The sequence below is a fragment of the Ambystoma mexicanum genome, chromosome 6q (genome assembly GCF_040938575.1).
Source record: "Ambystoma mexicanum isolate Mex_15411 chromosome 6q, UKY_AmexF1_1, whole genome shotgun sequence".
Classification (NCBI taxonomy): Eukaryota; Metazoa; Chordata; class Amphibia; order Caudata; family Ambystomatidae; genus Ambystoma; species Ambystoma mexicanum.
The window spans coordinates 764,833,981-764,839,980 of record NC_090937.1 but is presented as its reverse complement, the minus strand read 5'-3'; the positions used below and the strand labels follow the sequence as shown (position 1 = coordinate 764,839,980).

The 6,000-nt window shown below is 42.8% G+C and overlaps 1 long non-coding RNA gene across 1 annotated transcript in view; it reads right to left on the bottom strand.

Annotated features, from left to right (window-relative positions):
• Positions 1 to 3,409: 3,409 nt before the first annotated feature.
• LOC138515551 (uncharacterized) overlaps positions 3,410 to 6,000 on the bottom strand; it is a 97,937-nt gene continuing 95,346 nt past the window's right edge. Inside the window, exon 3 of the long non-coding RNA XR_011282069.1 lies at positions 3,410 to 3,806. This is a non-coding gene — a long non-coding RNA (uncharacterized lncRNA). The remainder of the gene's footprint in view (positions 3,807 to 6,000) is intronic.

Sequence of the window (6,000 nt, the reverse complement as noted above, 5' to 3'; positions counted from 1 at the left end):
CTGCTCTAACTTGCAGTGTTATGCGGATGACATACAGCTCTCTTTCAGGCTCCCTACAACATCCTGCCCTCTGTTGCGCATTCCTGACTGTCCATGATTCACGAGTGGTACGCCTCTAATGATCTCTGCCTTATTGCCAGTAGGACAGAGATCCTTCTTATTGGGACCCCTGTTCCCGCTTTCCCTCTCTCACTCTGGCCACCTTCCCTGGGCCTCTGAAATGTTATTGGCCCTATGGGTAGGGCATGTATTTTTGAGCATATATTTATCAATCAGAATTCTTTTTCCAATGCATGTTATCTTCGATTTTTGGATATTTACTCATGCGAAACCCACGGGTCAGAAACCGCCATCTTGTGACAATCATATCTGTTGATCCATCACCCAAGTTCAAGTGACCTCACTGCAGTAAATCAGGTCTCCACCCCTCAAGTTGACTTTGACATGTCAAACCGATATGCTCCACCTCTTCTCATGATGTTGGGGCACAGCGTAGCCAAACGTACTGTGAGGGGTCAGAAATGTGAGACTGACAACTTTGTGAAGATTTTTCAAAAGATGCCATTTTATTAACTCAAAATGTTGGATAAACGCCTCACTATCCCTACCATGACGAGGATTCCCTTGCCTAAAATAAATAAAAGGAAACACTCTAACAAAAGATATCTGTCTCGCACACTTATACATACAACAACTCAACAAGGTAATGTGTGGCAATTTTTATATAACAGATATAATAGTTATGTTCACAACCAGATAAATGTCTCTCCTTATAATCTGGGTAAATTCACCTTCCCCAGTTTCCAGCAGGATTATTTTCAACAGTTCCAAAAGGATAAGGACATCCTGTCTTGTGGCAAAGTTCCACTTCAATATTTTTTGTTTCAATTTGACAACAAAAGTTCCAACATGAATTCCACCAAGGGATCAACAAGGTTTTTTCTCTTTCCACTTGTGACAAATGGCTCAAAATACCTTCTTAAACCAAAAATACTTCTATAGTTCATTAGCATCAAAGAAATGTCCTTATGTCGGGATCATTCTGCAACAGCTCACAAACACTTGTTTTAGCAATGTTAGATGATTCTGCAACAATTCACACAACACTTGGTATTAATTTGTAAGGATGAAACAGCTCACAAGAACATTTTAATGATTCTGCCACTGCTTCTTCAAGACTTTTAACCACACCACAGTACTTCAACCCCTTCCACCTGGTCCACTCACCTGCCAGGCCTACTACTCCAACATTCTCAGCCCGTGTGTACTCTCCTGCCAGGACAGAATAAGAACACTAACAAAAAGTACTTCTGTGGTAAAGGCTAGCTTCAAACTATGTCTTTTGCTCTACAACATCAAATGTAAGTATTTCTTCCGGGGGGGGAGGGGGCAAGAAATACATTGGTGCTGGTTGTTACACACTGGCGATTGCCATATGCAATGCGGCTTGCCCCACTCCTCCTGAATGCCTTCTATCAGAAGGGCAGCCCGCCTGCCACTGTTATTTTCCTACTTTCGCATTCACCAACTTCAGACAATAATTCTTTCCCACTTTTATACTTCTTTGGCTTTGGCAATGTGGGTTTAAGCCAATTCTTCTTATGGACTTGTTTACATATGGCCAATATATTTTACAAACACTTGAGTTCTTAATTGCCCTCTCTTGACTTTGGCCATATTGTTTCTCTATTTCTTGCCTTTTTATGATTCTCTATTGGCTTTGGAATTGGTTGTTTGTCTTGGTTTCATGAGTTATTGCCCCCTCTTGGTACTGGTCTTTGATTTGCTCCACATAGACATAGTCACACCCTTCTGGTCTGATTGTTAGATTTTTATTCTGCCACTTGCTTTGCTTTGTCATCTTGGTTTGTAAAAGGACAATCATTCAGCTTTATGTCAGTTCTTTTCCCACTTCACTTTAATTATATTCATGTTGTGCTTAAGGCACCTGGACTGAACCAGTAGGTGGTTATGGAATGCTCCGGGGTTACAATCTACTTGTGAACTCACTTGGTCTGCTGTGTGCATCCGCTCGCCTCGCTGCCACCAGGTCCTCTGCTTTTGCTTCTCTGCATGGCTCAGCAACTTCTTCTTGGCATTCCGCGGCCTGAGCCTATCAGTAAAGGAGATCTCCTTGCTCCTACAGCTCTCAGGTGCTCGCGTGCCACCGAAGCCCGTCTGACAACTGGAAAGACTTTTAAATTGAGCGGTTCTCGCTGCGTGATCTCTGCAGCTGAGGTCCTAAACTGTTACTCCCAACGCTTCCCAGAGCACAACCTCTGCAATTAAGGGCTTGAGCTCCAGAGACCCTCCCCAAACAGCATCCATTCGGTACACGATGGTGGTCCCAGCATCTCTGCTCTTCTGTAACCTATGCTTCTGCTGCCACATGGACATGTCACAACTACTCTACCTTCTGCTACTACTCTTCTTCTCTATGGCCTGCACCTGAGGGGGCCCTTTATGCCTCCCAGTCTCCCATAGGTGTGAGTCATTAACACTAATAGGCTGCAACTTGCAGTCTCATACCTCTGCAGTCCCCACTTACTTTGGGTATTGTGGGACTTGGAGTACACAAAGTCAAAATCAGTTTTCCTCATGGAAATATTGCTACCAAGTTCCTTTCTCTCCTCACCTATATTCCTTAAAGGAGTATTACAAGGATTAAATAAAGGATTTGGCTTTATAGAGGAATGAGAGTTTCTACAGTCTAAATTGGTAACATTTAAAGACTCATCTCTTTTATTCCCCGGGGAGACGTAGGAGCTTTCTTGCCTATTCATGTCAGTGATTTTAAAGGGAGTTTTCTTACTGCAAATACATAACTGGTTATGATGATTTTTACCCACATTCAGATAGTCATCTTGGAAAAATAACAGCTCTTTCTGACATCAAGCCATTACATATTCTGGTATCAATGATATTTCCTTCCATGGGGAAGACAATTACTGCGTCTCATCCAATGGTGTCCTCCTGTTCCCTTAGGGCCCCAGGTGATCCTCCCAGCTAATACCACCCCCAGGGTCAGGATCAGGAAGCGCCTGCCTTTCACTAGCCACCTGAGATAAGAGTTTAGGTAGGGTCTTTGCGAGGACTCCATAAGATTCATCACAGTACCCTGTCAACAATGTCATCACGTTACTTAATGCAAAACCTGGGAGACACACAGACACACACAGACACACACAGACACACAAACACACACACACAGAAACACACTAAACATTTACTCTCTATTCACAAAAAGAAGAAAACAACTTACACTTTTCAATAAATACTCATAGTCAGGAATTTACCAATTTGTTATATTTCTTAATTCAATGGAAAAAGTGTAATACATCCAATGAAACATTCAAACTGTTGGTGCACACAATCAGAGGAGGAACACAAGGGTTACTACAAGCCATAGTTTACATTTGAAGGTCAACTGTCACATTCCATGCAATCTTTCTGATTCTGCTCATCGATGGCCAGTACTTGAATTGTAAAAGTCAAAGTTCCGTGAAGTGAAATATAATTAAATTGTGTTGCATTATCTGTTTTCTATTGCAGCACATGGCGTTCCAATAAGGAGAAAACCTTTTTTTGTTACACATCGAGAAGAAAACATTGATATCTCAATGTCTTAATTAAGGAAATGCTGGCATGTTTGTTTGGATGATGGGCACCGCAAATGCGCATACTTGGCGGGTTGATCATCCCAGAAGATACTAATCATTGATCCGTTTGTGATGGGGAAGTTCCAATTCTGTTGAAGAACTCATCGACGGACAGATGATTGCCCTACGCACATCTTGATGATGTAACTACATAAATTAGATACATGGAAAATATATTTTAGCACCCATTGGCAAAAATAAGTAACACAGTTCACTACCTTTCAATATAAAATCACTGTTCTGTATGCGTTCAACTTCATTTTTAAAAATTGGCTTGTTTTTGTATCAACTTGAATATCAATGTGGCACATCGTATCTCGTCAAGCACACATTTCCATAACTATTATTGTAATACCATCAGTTTTGCTTCCATGATTTGTAGACTTTCCATTTTAGCAATGTGAAATGAAACTTGTCCTCGTTTAACAGCTCTTTCGTCCGTTCAGTTTCTTTCCATTGCATCTTATCTTTTCTTTGATGTTACTTGCTATATTTTATCCTTGTCATTTTTACTGCAAGGTATTCAGGGACAAATTACAAAGCGACTCTGTATTGTGTACTCACATTTTCAAGGTCAAGTTAGGTTTCGTTTTCAGTTTTAGTGCAGAATAGAAAAATATTATGTTCTTGGTACAAAAGTAAGCTCTACACCAAAAATATGTTTACTCTTCAAAATCACATAGTATTTTGTTTCAACATTTCTATAAATGAATACATTCTTGATCAATCCAAGCTTAATTATGATTATTTTATCAAACAAGACTACATGCCCACGCGGGAGTGTTCTGGTTTTACATCTGGTCAGCTACTTTTACAATCCAAACTTATCAGGACTTATTTTATTTATATATTTATTTATTGTTTGCTTGTTAGGCGCTTATACAATATGAAAATACTTTTTCAAAGCGCTCACAGGGCAGGGAAGGAGCGTGGCTGGATAATACATTACAACACAAATATTTAAGACCAGAGTGGGGAGGGACAAACCTACTATGTCTTGTGAGTATTCAGAACGTGCAAGTGCAGAAAAGATGGGGGATTCATGGGGGAAGTGCTGGGGAGTCCAAGCTTGTGGGTGAGCCATAAACAAAGTGCTAGGAATGTTGAGTGCCACATGGCCTGGGCCACGGAAGGAGTAAGTGCGAGCCTCCAGAGCGGAGGGTGTGAAACGCAAGTGCTCTGGAGAGATAGGAGCTGGGAAGAATTGGTGTGGGAGGTCAAGGCCCCAAGGATGCTTAAGGGCCAAGGACACCAATTCAGCAACTTTGGGATTAGCAGAGGTTAGAAGGAGGGAAGAAGGAGGAAAAGAGGAAAGTCTTAAGGAGCTTCTGGAATTTGAGAAGATCCTGGTCAAGGCGTAGGGGGAGGGGCAGGCTATTCCAAAGGAGGGAGCCCGCAGAGGAAAGTGAGTGACCCCTGCCCTCTGTTTAGCAAAATGCTTTACCCACAAAGAGTTGGTGCCACAGGAACAAAGTGGTTTAGACAGAGAATATTTAGTGAGATAAAGTTGAAGAGAGTGTGGTCCCCGGACCTAGACAGCCTTGTTGATGATGCAGAGGGATTTGAATTTAATCTGTGCAGCAACCGGGAGCCAGTGAAGACTTTTTAGTGCAGGGGAGATGCGGTCCCTGGGCTTAAGGCCAAGGATAAGTCTCACTGCCATATTCTGGATAAGCTGGAGGGGTCACAGCGTGGAAGAAGGAAGATTCAGGAGGAGGCTGCTAGAGTAGTCAAGTCTAGAGATAACCACGGCTTCAGTCACATTGTGCCTCTGAGGGAAAGTGAGAAAGTGTAAAATTACTTTGAGAAGGAAGAGCTGATAGACTTCTTGGCAATGTCCTGATTGTGAGGGAGGAAGGAGAGAGAGGAGTCGAAGATGACGCCAAGGTTTCTGGCTTCAGTTGAGGGCACAGGCAGAGAGCCCAAGGAGGAAGGCCAAAGTGAGGGGAATAAGAATGGAGCAGGGGTCCCAATGGGAAGGATCTCAGTTTTACAGGCATTGAGGCAGAGATCATTGACGGCACACCAGGACTGGATGGCAGATAGGCAGTCAGGGATGATGGAGGGTGCAAGAGGGTCAGCATGGAGTCCGAAGAAGAGCTGTGTGTCGTCTGCATAACACTGGAAGTTGGAGGAGAAAGAGGAGATGTGGCATGCAAGGAGAGCAGGGTAGATGTTAAAAGGCCAGGGGGAGAGTATAGATCCCTGGGGGATATCACAGGTGGAGATGGAAGTAGGAGAGGAGAAAAGGACAAGGATGACTTGGTAAGAGTGGTTAGTGAGGAAAGAGGACAACCAATCCAGTGCCTGTTCTGAGATACCGATTCTATTGTGGAGGCTT